This window comes from Cardiocondyla obscurior, linkage group LG05, assembly GCF_019399895.1.
Source record: "Cardiocondyla obscurior isolate alpha-2009 linkage group LG05, Cobs3.1, whole genome shotgun sequence".
Classification (NCBI taxonomy): domain Eukaryota; kingdom Metazoa; phylum Arthropoda; class Insecta; order Hymenoptera; family Formicidae; genus Cardiocondyla; species Cardiocondyla obscurior.
In genome coordinates, this window is record NC_091868.1 from 2,689,688 (window position 1) to 2,704,082 (window position 14,395).

At 43.1% G+C, this 14,395-nt stretch overlaps 1 protein-coding gene across 1 annotated transcript in view; it reads left to right on the plus strand.

The window, feature by feature from the left end:
- The window catches only part of LOC139102966 (pancreatic triacylglycerol lipase-like), a 195,239-nt gene that overhangs the window by 60,076 nt on the left and 120,768 nt on the right, over window positions 1-14,395 (plus strand). The window contains exon 4 of the transcript XR_011545807.1: window positions 9,846-10,131. The gene's annotated coding sequence lies outside the window, so the exon portion shown is untranslated. Of the gene's footprint in view, window positions 1-9,845 lie in introns of the transcript that reaches the window.

The following is a 14,395-nucleotide window of genomic DNA, read 5'->3' on the forward strand; positions in this document are numbered from 1 at the left end:
CCATGAATTTTGCTCCGTTTGCAGAGAAGGTACGAAGACATTTTAACTATAAGTCCATACGTTGAAAGGTATTGCGCTATTCAAATCGACATCAGGGCGATTCATAACGTTAATCTTGGTGAATATAAATATATTAGTCCAGCCAATACTTTTTGCGAGAGCTTTACTCTGTCGCGTGCATTTGAATTACATGTAGACGTGTCTTCTGTGCAATGTTGAGGACGTAAAAAATTATTTTATTATTTTATTTTGCATTTATAACGAGTTCTATTTGATTTTTTAAAACACGATTGAGAATTAAAATATAAAATTCCGATATATTTAATAAAAAAGTAATAGTTTATGCAAATTTAATTTATAAAATCTTCACAGTTTTTTTTTTTTTTTGTTGCAATTGCTAAGTATTATACATATAGAAATTTCCGCAGCTTCTTTCTCACTTTCCAATATCGAGCCAGCCCAACGCTGTGCACGGTCTTTCTGATTTCCGTGACCATGTGACTGCATCCCACAGAGTCAATCGCCTTCTTCCCCTCTCGCCCGCCCAGGGGAGAACCGCGTGGTGGATAGCGACGATTGCAAGTCGGCAATTTAATACGAGCGCGATAGTGTACGAAGGAGAGGACTCGAATGAAACTCCGAGTGAGGGTGGCAGAGGAAAGAGGGGAAGGTCGACCTGCGGGAACGACTGAGAGGGAAGATCGGGGTGGTAAAACGGGGGAGGGGAGGGAGGAACGGGGATGAGGGTGGTTGCCGGTAGTGGAGGCCGTGGTGTTTGGAGGTTAGACCGCAGTTACAATATCGCTTGATTAGAAATGTACATAGCGTATATGCGCGCGGGCCGCATATCCAGATGGTGGGTGGGCGGGTTGGGTCGGGTCGATGCCTGGGCAACTCCATAGTTTAATGCACGGACCGTAGAACTTGCAATAAGGAAGGGTGAACGGCGAGCAGGGGGTGGCCACGGGGCTTTCGTGTCAGAGGAGGAGGATGAGGAGAAGGAGAAGGAGAAGGAGGAGACGGGTGGTTTGGTTGTGGGTGGCTCGGTGAAGTGAGGAGGACTTGGGGGCTTCGCGGGCAAGGGGGCCAAGCAGGGGGGAGGGGGAGGAGGGGGCAGCGCGGTACGGAGTCTCCGTGCATACTCGCGCACACCTACGCAAACGATAGTTCTAGTCTGCGGCATAACGCGATCGCGCTACTTGCTCGGGGGTAGCCGTTGGGGCCCTCCAGAGGCAGAGGAAATGCTTGCGCTGGTTTCGCGTATACCTTCGCATACCTTCACATTTGAACTTACTCGCGACGCCAATCGAATCGCCGCCGACATTCAGGTACCGATAACTCGAGATGCTCATTCGCGATACTTGCACACGCATCGGGAACGATACGCGTTATTGTCCTGCTCTATGACGATATCGCGAAAACAATTCGCACATTCGCGACGTTCTATGCGTATTTTTATAGCCGCGCTCTTTAAAAGCACCGAACGCTGCTATTACCGTTGTCATTTATAAACTGGAATTTTTATTTATAATGTTCCATTAAGCTGATAAGATACGTATGAAATTTTTTTGATACGTTCTATAAATATTAATATAAATATTCGCTTGCATAATGAAATCTAAGAGGCAGTTAATTATTATCTGATGCACTATATAAATTTGACATATTGATTTTTTAGAACAATATTATAAATACGTAGCATTTTAATAATTCGATATTTACTGCAGATTCTAATGATAGCAATAAAAAAAAGGGATGTTTTTACTGGCAACGTTTTTCTTAGAGTATGAGAAACTGAGACTCCTGCATCTGTTATCTCTTTATAAAGCAAGTAAGATGAGTTTTTTTTACGAAGGTCATCTTTAAAAAGGGAATTATGCGCAGCTCGAGCTCGAGTGCCATACTAATAATGAAGGCGACGATCCGTATTCTCACGGCGCATTTAGCGCTAAATGTGGTCGTATAATTTTTATCTCACATTGACACTGAACGTGAATAATGATAAGTAGATAACGTCGGGGAATGGGACGATCCTATTTAGCAGTAAATGACCGTAACGTCGTATCTTTTCGAGCGAGGAATATAATTATTATTAGAAAAAGAGCGATTTGATTATTCTTTTTCTGACGATCGCCGTTAAATTCTAAGCTGCCCGCCGTTTTATTACAATTACTCCACTTAACGATTTCATCGGTTGGGCGGCGAGATCGAGATAAATATGATTTTGCGAACTCGCGTGGCACTGAAACACGGCAAAGGTACCTCGCATGTCTATCCGTGCGGCATCGAGATAGTTCTGTATTAAAGCTATACCTGGGTCTCTGGTTTCTGGATCGGCTACGCCTAGACTCGGCCGTTGCCGCTACCAACAGAGTGCTCGTCCTCGAGGAATATTCAGCCATTCTCCCATTTCCAGCATCGCCTTTCCCGTTTCTCTGCGGCCGCGCTCCCCCTATCCCGCCTCTCTCCTCTTATCCTCCTTTGCCATCTCCTCGATTCGACCAAAGTTTAGAGAGCTCGCGCTTGAGAGGAACGCCGAACGTCACTGCAATATCGCGTAGTGTTCCCGAAGAAGATGGCGGTCGCAACGTTGAACATGATTGCCAAACTCGGAATAGCTCGTTCGTGCTCCGCTGCTCTTCAAATCAATACGAAAGGTGGACGGCAGGGTTGAATATAAGTTTGCCCCGATTCATACCTCGCTCGTTTCTCACACAGATTTCTTTCGTAACGTTTCCTTCGCTCTAAATAGGTACGTTGCATTTTCCGAAATCGCCAAATTGCTTAGTTTTAATAAGATTTCAATAAATAATTAAAATACTTAAAAAAAAAATAAAAATAAAAAAAATGTAAATACTTGAAACGATAATCGGCAGTTGCGTCATATTTCGCACGGCGGGGCTGCTGAATAAATGCAGCCCGCAAGTTTGAAAGATCAGCGGTCGAAAAAGTCTATATCTACGACGGCGCGAGTATCTGCGAGAGCGGAGGTGCAAGACAAACGACGCTGTTTCCACGGGGGGATACCGAAAATAGCGGGCTGGGCCGGTTCCTAGCAGTTAATTAGCTGAATAATGCAGCGTTAATCTAGTCAAAATTGCATACATCTAGACCACGCGTGTAGTTTCGTTCTGGTAAACTCACGACTGGTTGTTCGCGCGCGAGCATGCACAGAGCAGGATTCACTTTTGGCGGAGCGCGAAGGGCATCCCTCGTTCCTGCTACATATTTCAGACGCACCATTTGCGCGATAATTCTTTGCGACCACGTGCCGATTGAATATTGATAACGCAAACTGCACTGCACTGGAACGATTAAATTCGTTTCCCTCGTGAAACATGTATCAGAATTTGAACAGTTAAATACCGGGTATGATTAGTCTCGTATTAAGTAAGTTTGCGGTAGAAATAAACTTAGCACAAAGGGTGAACCTTAAGGCTTACCTTGAGTTATTCATATACGTAAAGAAATGACAAAGGTCGTACAGCAGTGATCTCGAGTAAAGGTCAATACATATTTTGCATCACAAAAGCAGATATTAAACAGATAATAGCGATAAGGCTTACATAATCAAAGTTTTTTTGCAGGCTTATCAATTTTAATTTAGCTATTATTTTCTTTGAGTTTATAATAAAAAAAAAAAATTTGAGACACGATGCGATCGTGAAGACTCACGTTGAGTAAAGAAATGTAAATTAATATCACCAACGTACGTGGACGAAATCGAGAAAATGGAAAGATTTTTATTAAAAAAGGAAACTCCGGTATTAGCGCGAAGACGTAAACGCAAATAACGCTCTTTAATTAATCACCGTGGAATACCTTTGTAATGCAGTTAAAGTTTTCTTACAGGCGATATTCTTTGCTGTCGTTGACGCGGTAAAGTAGTCAAAAGATCGAGTCGATGAAACGGAGGTGGAATGTTGGAGTGTGTGCGGGGGAAATGCGCGTACACGTGTTCGTGAGCGCAATCTCGCGCGAGCCGACGCGGCAGCCTGGAAAACGAGGATAGAGAGACGATTCCCCCTTTTCCCTTTCCCGCCCCTCTCGTTTTCCTGCCTTCCGTGTAATCGAAAGTAATTATATTAATTGCATCGCGTATCCCTGGGACCGCCACGAGAGGTATTGGCCCGTCGGTTAATTCCGTGCAAGTACACGCGTGCAAACGCGCCGTTCACGCAGCCTCTCACGTGAGTGCTGGATCAGAAGGGGGGGGGGGCGGAGGGGTGAAAGCGGGGAATAGCCAAGTTGCGCAATTAAACGTTAACGAATTAACGTCTCTCGCAGAGAGACGTTGCGTCGACTTTACGGCGAGTGTCGAGTTGTTAAATAAATGTCCGCGGTTTGGACCCCGTAATTGGAAAGCGCGTCAACGGCGCGGCGCAGCACCCGCTTTCGACGTTTTCGTCTAGAGGAATTAATTGAGATGCACTACTCATTATACACTCGTATCGAGCATTATCATGTTCTTCGCCTCGCTACTGCGACGCATTCGTTTATTTGCCGCTCTGCGTTTCTTACGCCTTTCTTCAATTTTTTTTTTTTTTCTTTTTTTTTTACCGTACAATTATTTAGATGGAGAACGTAGCCGTCGACGATCGATTCGACTCGCGTAAAATTACTTAGGGTAAAATCAAATCACGCGCAAACGTATGAAATATACATCGTAGGCTTACGATACAAATAACGATGCATTATGGCGCATCGATAATCTAGCGCGATATTGGGATTCTCGCGTTCGAGAGCCGCGGTTTATCGAAGGGAAGCAAAAGCCTTCCCCAAGGTCTCAATACCCACCACATAGACAACGCCCGTTATTTCCTTATAATTACTCCATTTCCTCTCGCGCGTATAGTTACGCCGAGGCCCTGTATGGCTGAATCGATGGGAGAAAACGGCAGATATTGGAACGCAATGCACGATCGAGACCGAACGATGGAGAGACAGCGAAATGCGGCGGCAGCTTGTCCGAAGATATCGAGGAAATGAACGGGAATGGCTGCCGGGCAAAATTGTACCGCGATAATTACCTATTAACTGCATTGTGCCTGGCACCGCCGTTGTCGTAAAGAATCGTGTTCATCTTTGGTTAGATGGCGGAATGCCAAAGTGCTTCCCCGAGCTTTTATAGATTTACCAAGGCTCAGGAAAAAGGTTATAAATTTATTAAGAATTGATTTAATAGACGGTAAAACTTGCTCAATTACGCGAGGAGACTTCGCGTTATTAAAAAGAATATGAAAAAAAAATAGATTTTTACTTCTGCTTTTAGAGCGAATAGGCTGGCGGTGCGACTTTAATTTGAAATAAAATACGGCGAAATATATATCTTTTTTACGCTTTTCATTACTGACGCTAATTAAAAATTTATAAAAAGCTTCACTTCGTGGCCGATGTGGGAAACAAGTATTTAGCGGTCAAACTGACCAGTTTGCCCGTTCGAGCGTAAATAATTTATACCTTACTAGACACAGATTAAACATAGAAGCCTTTGAGAGCACCCGGCGACGGGCTCACATTAATCAACGAGCATTAATCAATAGACAAGACGCTAATCAGGAACGCCCGGCAAGTAGGTCGATCGGAGGTTCGCCCGAAACCTTTCGATCTTGCTTGCCGCAGAGTTGGAGATTCCACGTCGCGCGATGAATGCATGCCTACGCGTGTTCGTGCCCGTGGCCGCGCGTAGGTATGTGTGTGTGCGCGCACGGCCGTTTGCAGCGGACTGTGCAGCAACAGGGTTACCCACGGGTCCAGCCGATGCTTTCGTCTTTCGAGATAGAGAGACGTTCCTGTGAAGACTGGAAAGCCGCGATCCCCGGTACAGACCGGCCGAGATGCCTGGGGGTTGATTGATTAGAGGGTACGGCGTAGGAGAGAAACCGGGAGAGTTCCGGGGTGCGGGTTAGTTCGGCAGGGGGTTTCCTGGGTTATTTGGAGTCGGGGGTGAGGGGCGGTTGGCGCAGAGCGACGGCGGCGGTGGCGGTGAAGGCGGCGGTGAGGCCGGCGGTGGGTGTGGGGAACGGTGTTGGATTCGAGGTGGAAGCAAGGTAAAGGGCGGTGGCGAGGGGGCGCCCGGGCGAAGAAGGGTGGCGGCCCGTCCGGTGTTAGAGAAGGAAAGCTGGAGGCGGTAGTTCGAGGTGCTACAGTTTATAATAGTTGCCGCCGCCCTCGGGCCAACCGACCCTGCCCGCAACTTCCACAGAGTTGCTTAAACCTAACCTTCTCTCACGGGTACACGGGACGATCAAGTGTGGTCCACGGCTCGACCGAAAGAATGTGGGTTACTCGGTCCCCGGTCGACCGCCAATGCCGCACCATTTTTGCATCGTCGTGGTTCACGCGCGCTCGTCTCGTAGCCGCGAGAAGAGCCCGCGGGAGCGCACGACGAAGGAGGAAAAAGCACCGACGGCGGTTTTGAGTCGCCAATAGTATATCCGCCGAGCGACAGCGCGCGTGTGCCGTAGATTAGTTTGTAGTTCGTCGTTAAAGAAAAAGCCGAGTTATTAGTTGCGGCTCAGGGGGGGAGGGCAGGGAGCTGGCGGGAAGATGAGGAGGTCAGGCGGCCCTCGCGCAATTTAGCGCGAGCTTATCAGATCCGCTGTACTTCCGCCGCAATTTATGCTACTTACTTAGGCGACGCGCACTATCTTCTGCTATTTATAAGAACGATGATTAATGACTGATAATTTGCGTCGGTAAATTAAATGCGAATTGTATTTTAAACTATATTCACGATTACGAAATTCTCGACGTCACGGTTTCTTGTCGCAAAAATTCACGTACGTAAAATGCCCTAGATTTTTTTTTTCATCTTTTGCTCTAAATTTTATACGACTCTTTGATTAATTTAAAATTCCAATTTTCTTTGAAATACAAGAAATGAATTGACAAAACGATTACAGAGTAATGCCCTAGATGTTGAGTCTCTCCTTTAGATTTGTGACTCGATTCAAAAGAAAGAGGAAGGTTCTGTACGTGCAAGTGCATACCTATACGGCATACGATTTCTCGGTCCCGCGACAGCGGCCTCCGTTATAATTCTCCGTTATCTATGGAAATTCTAAACCATACTAAACAACAATATATATCCCAAAACTATGTAATTCCTCGTGCTTGCGCGTACACGGTATGCAATATGTGGTAGCGAGGGTTGCAAACTGGTCGCAGTGCTAATTTGTTTTGTGCCGCCTTTTTGATAATTTACGATCTTTCAAATAAAATGCATTACTCGTTTATTTATTTGAACACGTTAAAAAAATACCGATACTAGATACAAGAATAATATTCGATACAGAAAAAAAAATCGCAAAATAAGAAGAAAAAAAATTAAAATAAATAATTATTAAAAGAAAATTATTAAAAATAAATTTTTTTTTATAAAAGCGTGACTACAGAAAAAAAAAGAAATCGTAGCTTTTTATAATTTTCTTTTATTGAGGCGTAACTTATATTCTCGCGGTGAAAATTCCCGCTATTGCGTGACGGCGAAAGAATGATATTCAATGTTAGTTCAACGTAAAGCCTCCGATTCTCGACTGAGAGTTGACATTCTTCGAAGTCGTCCATACCTTAGAGCAGCATGTAATCATGCCAGTCCGCTATTACTTCCTATAACACTATCTACGCCAGGAAACGCCATTGCTCGCTCGTTTCTACGTGGTCCAGGGACGCCGAGGATGATGAGATCTGCAGGCTTGCATCCTGATGAGACTATTAGGATGGCTTGATAAGTCCATAATATTCTGGTCGATGCTGGGGCAACGCCGTCGACTCCACCCGGTGTCCTCGCCAAACCGCTACCTCCTCCTCTCCTCCTTCTCTATCTCCATCTCTCGCTCGGCGCCCAACTCCGTTCCCTTCCGTCGTCGCCAACCCTTTTACGATGCTTGGCTTCGGTCGTAGTGACGATAAGATGGTTGACGCTTCCAATTTCCATCGAATTTGTTAACCTCGTACCGTGACAATTTCTCTGCAGGTGGCAATTTTGTTCTCGAGCAAAGATCTCAGAAAATCTGACATTTGTCTGTGAATTATACTGTATTTTTATAGCGTCGACGAGTTTCTTTTATTCATAATTCTGTGACATTAATAATCGAATTTTCTTGTTCTTTTAATATTAATATTAAGCACCGCGCGCACGTAAATCGTATATTTTCTCTTTAAGCAGTATTTATTTTTATTAATTTTTTTCAAAAAACGTTTAAAAAATTTTTAATAATTAATTAAAAGCGCTTAATAATACGCATATTACTTATTCTAATGTCTGTTCCTTTAATATAAATTTCTCTGATATTTTTCCTCCTTTCGCAAACTTATACGTTAATTTTTTCGCAATGCTAAGTCGTCTAGAAAGTGTTTTTCAGAAGTTTTATACGAGGAGTCTCGCCTGTGCTCGTCTCTTGCGGGTGAACGGTCGATGTTGTGCCCTCGAAGCGGCTGAAATTAACTTTGAGCATTACAGATGTCGAGGCGCGCCGCGGCGAGAAGCTAACACCTTGTTAGCCTGACAAATTCGGTCCATCTCTCCTTCCTATCGTCCCTCACGACACTCGCCGTCTCCACCCATGCTTTCTATCCCCGTGACAATATCCCAGCGAGCTTTTACTAGAAATTGAGGAAACTTGGCTCTTAACCCTTTAAATGGATACGCAAATTTGCGATCCGTCATAAGAAGTGTTATATTTCGCGCGTGTAAATGAAATACGAGGTAACATTTTATTTTCTTAAACAATTATTTGAAAATTGTCGCGTTATCCATGGGCGTAAAATCTAAAACAACTTTAGTAAATTAATAAAAGAAAGACGCTAGGTACATTTTAAAATTCGCTATAAAATTCGCAAGTAAATTTTCACAATGCCTCGATGTTTTGCGCTGGTAATAGTGTCGCCGCTCGCACGTATTTTGCGAGTTGAATGATAATCGACTTCTTACGCTACATACCAAAGCTACCCTCCCGTCTTCATCGGTCTCTCGAAATTGGCGCGAATGGAATCCCGAGCAGCTGCGGGAGTTCTCGTCGTACGTGCGGAGAGTGTCGAGCGTCGTAGGACGTCGTTGCTTAATCGGGTCGTACCCTCCGCGATCCGGGGCTGCCATCACCGTCAACCCTTTCTGGACCTCCGCGCTGTCGCGTAATCCACGACGACTGGAAAGTGATATCGAGGATTTCGAGAACTTCACTCGGTATTGGATGATTCCCAGGCACTTCCTTTGTGCCGTTGTTGCAGAAAATGGGATGGGTAAAATGGGAAAGCTGGCGCGGAGGTATGACAATTGCGGCAACGGTCACGGTATGAGAACGACGGAGACGCATCGTAGTGTTTGCGTCGAAAGGCGGAAAGGTAATAGTATTACGCGGCCGTGAGAAGTGCCAATATCCGGCGTGGGCTTGTCGGCGACATTTAATTGCATTAGTATTTCATCGCGAAAGTCCGCACCTTTTCAATTGGGGTCGCAGCCGATGGAACAGCCAGTTAAATTCTTTGCCGGAGTTAGACGTTTACTGGAAATAGGTAGAAATAGCGAGGCTAAAAATCGCCTTCTCGCCGACTTCGCGCGAATTAAAGAATTTGTAATTTAATTTTACGGTATATCGAATGCAAATATTTGTGATGCTCGATAACAACGATTTAAAAACAGAAAACGTCAATTTGAAATAGATTACTAAAAACCTCGCAAATAGCAGAGAAATGGTTGTTTATTTGTAAAAATAATAACGTAAAAAAATAAATTGTGAAAGTAATATAAGATTTGTAATATAAATGTATACGCTTTGAACTGATATTAATTACGAGCTGTTGTTCGATTTTGTTACTAACTCTCTGATTATTTTATGTTTCAGGTAAGAGGTAAGAAAATTTCGAAAATACAAGCAGTTACGTGATAATACATTGCCGCAATCAAATTCTGGTGGGAATTCGTCTTACTTGCCATTCAAACGTATGAGGTAAAAATTATGAAAAATTTAAACTGATATATCGCCGATAAAATTAATTGAATTCTAAATAGATTTTTTTATCCATTTATTATTCTGTTAATTGTGAATAAATGCGATTAAAGATTCTGCTCGTTTCTTAACGCATATCCCTAAATTGAATGGAAAATAAAGATGCTCTTGTTCCGACCTATCCACGTGTTCCGTCTGCATTTATTCCATCCGGCTGACTCGGTAGTTTGCGACGCATCGGAAGAGATTCAAGGGTGAGGAACATCAGCCGACGGTGGTTAGTATCCGGGTAAAATGATGTGAAAGCTTATGAAATGGCGGTCTAGTCCAGTGCGATATCGGTGTATAGTGTGCTTCCACCTCGCACCCAAAGATAATACGGCGTGGTGGTAACAGCCAGAGTTTATCTTTGTAGGACCATAAAACTAACCCCGTTCTACGCTTGATGATGAGCGCTCCTCGGGTACTAGTCTACAGCTCGTTTTAAAACTCATTTCGAATTTCAACCGGGTAGTTCTCGATTATTTAGAAATCTACAAGGCTAGTCTACAGTTTATCGCGCAAGGTTTATTCTCTCGATAATTTGTTTTTTATTTATTTTAATTTTTTTTTAATATATTAATTTATTATAATTAATATACTTTTAATTCGCTAAGATTTATATTACAGTAACGTCATAAAATTTAAAGAATTGTTAAGTTTAGTACGAATACCGTAACCCGAGACGGTTGTCATGTCATGGACCGATGATGTCAAAATGCATCGTGCGCCCGCCCTCGACGGTGAGAGGCACGATCGTTCGAAAGCGCGAAGTCGCCGTCGGAGAAGTTCGCGACAGCTTGATATTTCGGCGACGCGTGTACGCGGCGATCGTAAATTGTAAAATCTATCAAGACCAACGCGGTCGACATAACTCAGGGGGGTTGCTATCCCGGTGGTATGAAGCATGGCGGCCAGACTCGGCATAAATACCCGGTTGCAGAACACTGCAGGAGCAGAGAGCAAGCCCAGACCCGTTGTGGCGTGGCAACATCATCTATCTCGAATAATTTATTATCGCACGACTACCGCGTCCTCTCGAAACCCGGACAAGAACGCAACTATAGGAACTATAGGAACTACAAACGGGAAACGAGTGTCGTGCATATGCACCGAACCTCGACCTTCCGTCAGCTGGATTTCGAAAGCGCGAATCTCGTTGTACAGTCACAAAAGGTGTTCCTTCGTTGACAAAAGACACGTTTTTTCATACGTATTCTTGTGGCGTCGATGCACGTAACATAGTGATATTAAAAAAAAAAAATAATAAATTTAATATCGAACGTTGAAGTTATATTAATTGTTTAATGTATTGAAATAAATCGTAAAATCTTCAGTAAGTAATTAATTTTTAATTCAATGTATTGATTAAAAAAAAAGTTACCTTCGTGGGTAAAATTTTTATATTTTTAAATAGAAATGTAATGATATAGTATCACCATGTTTATGTTCGTGCATGGATGTGGGCATTTCATTAAGAACAGGATGAATTAATTCTTTTTCTATTAGTTTCTCGTCGTTAATTCTCGATATTTCGGAATATTCATACCGTCACATAGAATATCTGTTGAAATTTAGGTTTGTCTCGCACGCAATAGGTACGTAGAAACAGATCGTCAAATGGAGATTAAATTGACAAAGATTAATTTGACGCGTGTCAATTAAAAAATCAAGATACATATGTATATGATATTAAAACAATCACTTTCTTCATTACCCTTTTGAGAAATATAAAGAATTTAAGAAATATGACTGAAAATTATGTCACAATAAGCTTCTTATACTTTTTCTATCAATTCTATTAAATATAAAAGTAAAATGTAATTCGATATTTGTTAATTTTATAGCAATATTATAAATTAACATTATAGTTTAATAATGGATCAAATTATTTTGCCATATTATACTTTATATTTAAAACAATTTATTTTGAAAGGTAAATTATTAATTACGGTATTTAAAAAATTAAAAATTAGTACAAATAATTTTTAAAAATAGATTTTGCTTAGTGGCGCCATCCTACAAGGGGTTGGTGAACTCATACGTACCCTTACGCGACGAATGCACGCAAGGGATGAGGGGTGAAGAATAGCTCGTACAAAAAATGCCAGTAGATGGCACCATATTCCTCTCTAGAACGAAGAAAGAATTCTTTTTTGATTTTTTTGTAGCTCTTTCACACATGCGGGTCGCGCTGGTAAAAAGCAAGAGGGCGGTTCGGTGCAGCGCTTTTTTCGCGCGAGAATTTCACACTTGAAATCATTTTTACAAGAAGGCGTTTTTTTTTTTTACGCTCGCTCGAACGGAATGTTCCTTATAAGACGATAGGGTAGTAAGATATCGATCGTATTGTTCATCGTATCGCTGCCGACAATTTTTGCTGCTAAAAACAGCTCTTTTCGGGCAAAATGGCGATGCTGGTGAATCGAACGAGTTGATAGCAAAATGGTGTATTCACGGCGTCGCTATGTTTCCCCATCTTGGTATGTGGTTCAGATGTAGACACTGCGGAGGGGATAAACAAGGGGCAGTACCAGGTTGGCGGGCAGATTTTCAAAAAACCGGAGAGGCTGCGCGCGCTTCGCCTTCATTGATCGGAGGGCTGTGTCCGGCTGCCACCCTCTCCGCTGCACCACGTATGCAAACTATCCTCTTCGTTGGCCGGGCAGCCCAAGAGGGACTCGTTCGCTCTCGACTTTCAGGGCGGAGCCCAGGAATCTCTCAGGATTTCTAATGTAAAAAAAATTTTTTTTTTTAATTTTTAAAACGAAAAAAAAAATGTAAAACTATAAAAAAATCTTGCTTTTTGTTTTTCGTATTTTTAACGAAAAAAAAAAAGGACGGAAGGGAAGAAAAGATCTATATGAAAAATCTCTTAATCTTTATTTATTGCTATAAATATAACTACATTTATAAGAATTTGAAGAATACTTTAATCATTTTTTTATTATTAAAGATATTTAAAGGTGGTAATTATTTTATTATCGTAGAAAGACAGTTTTGCGAGAATGTCATTGATACGTGAAAACTTCTTCTTATTAAACGCTTCGTATTGCGGACGAGAGAGTGGTAGCAGTTTAAATTAGCAGTCGGCTTAATCTAAGTTATGAAAAAAAATCGAGGGCCTTGCAAGTTAAGTACGGTGCGCGGCAAATAGAATTACGAGCGGACCGCCGTGGTCGTTTCGGCGATTCTCACTGGGCCGAGAGCTCGGTTAGGTTGAAAATCGGCGAGTGAGTTTCTCATTACAGTTTCGGGAGGATTTCGAAAAGGACCCCATGTCCAGCCGGTACACCGCAGCATTTTTCAGTCTAGGGGACCAACCCCTACTAGCTTCTCTAGACTCACTCGAGGGAGAGCGACCGGCGTTGAGATAGGTGCTCGCGGTAGGGAAGAAGTGAGGTGGAGGACAAGTGAACGATGGTGAGCGAGTGAACGTAGAGAGAGAAAGAGACGGAGAGTAGGAAGAAGCGGCTGAGGGAAAGAGGAATGAGAGAGCGAGAGAGAGTTAACCTAGCCTCAAAATTCCAGCATCAATTCTGGAGCCCCTCTAGTGTCTCACCCACCCGGTGCAATTAGGAACTACCCCTTCTATCCTATTCTGGCTCTATCCTCACTTCCCTTCGACCTCCCACCCCTTGAGAGCGGCGGAACCACGTGATCCGGCAACTACACTCTTGTTTTTAGGGTGGAGGCTCGGGTATCGGTGATAGAGAGTGAGAGGCGCGGGGTCGGAATACGGGGTGGAAGGTAGAAGGACGTAGGAAGAGGTGGAGGTAGGACGGGGCGAGTTGCCGGGTAGGAATACCACGTCCGCGTTACCATGGTTACCGTAGGGGGTGGTTTATACTTGAAGGGTTACCCCACGGTACAGTCTCCGCAAAATTGTGAAAACTGCCGGTGAACCGCGGCGTCGTTACGCGGAAAAACTTCCGCTAACGGCGCTCATACTTTTGTTAAAGCTTTTACCCAGGGGCTTTCCCTTTCGCGACCTCCACTGTTTACACCGCTTAAACGTCTAAGACAATTAATGACCGGGTTTTCGAGGTTTTCTGCCGCGATACTTAGGTGAAGCTCGCGCTCGCCCGGCCACCATTCGCGCACGCATAATCGTACAATTTCGCAAATATTCGAGTACATATAAGGCAACGTGACGAAATTATTAGCAATTTTACGCTCGATTTGATAGGCAAGTAGACATTGCCATAAATAATTACGTAGTAGATTTATGCTAACGCAAGCTCTATTTTTCGTGAAAAATTATAATGTTATTATAATATTCGTATAAAAAAAAAAACTATTCTTTTATGAACATATTTTATATACCCACACATGAAGCGCAACAATTTCATATACATAAAATATCGTTTCGGTGGATACGCGTATACGCGCGGAACGTATATCTT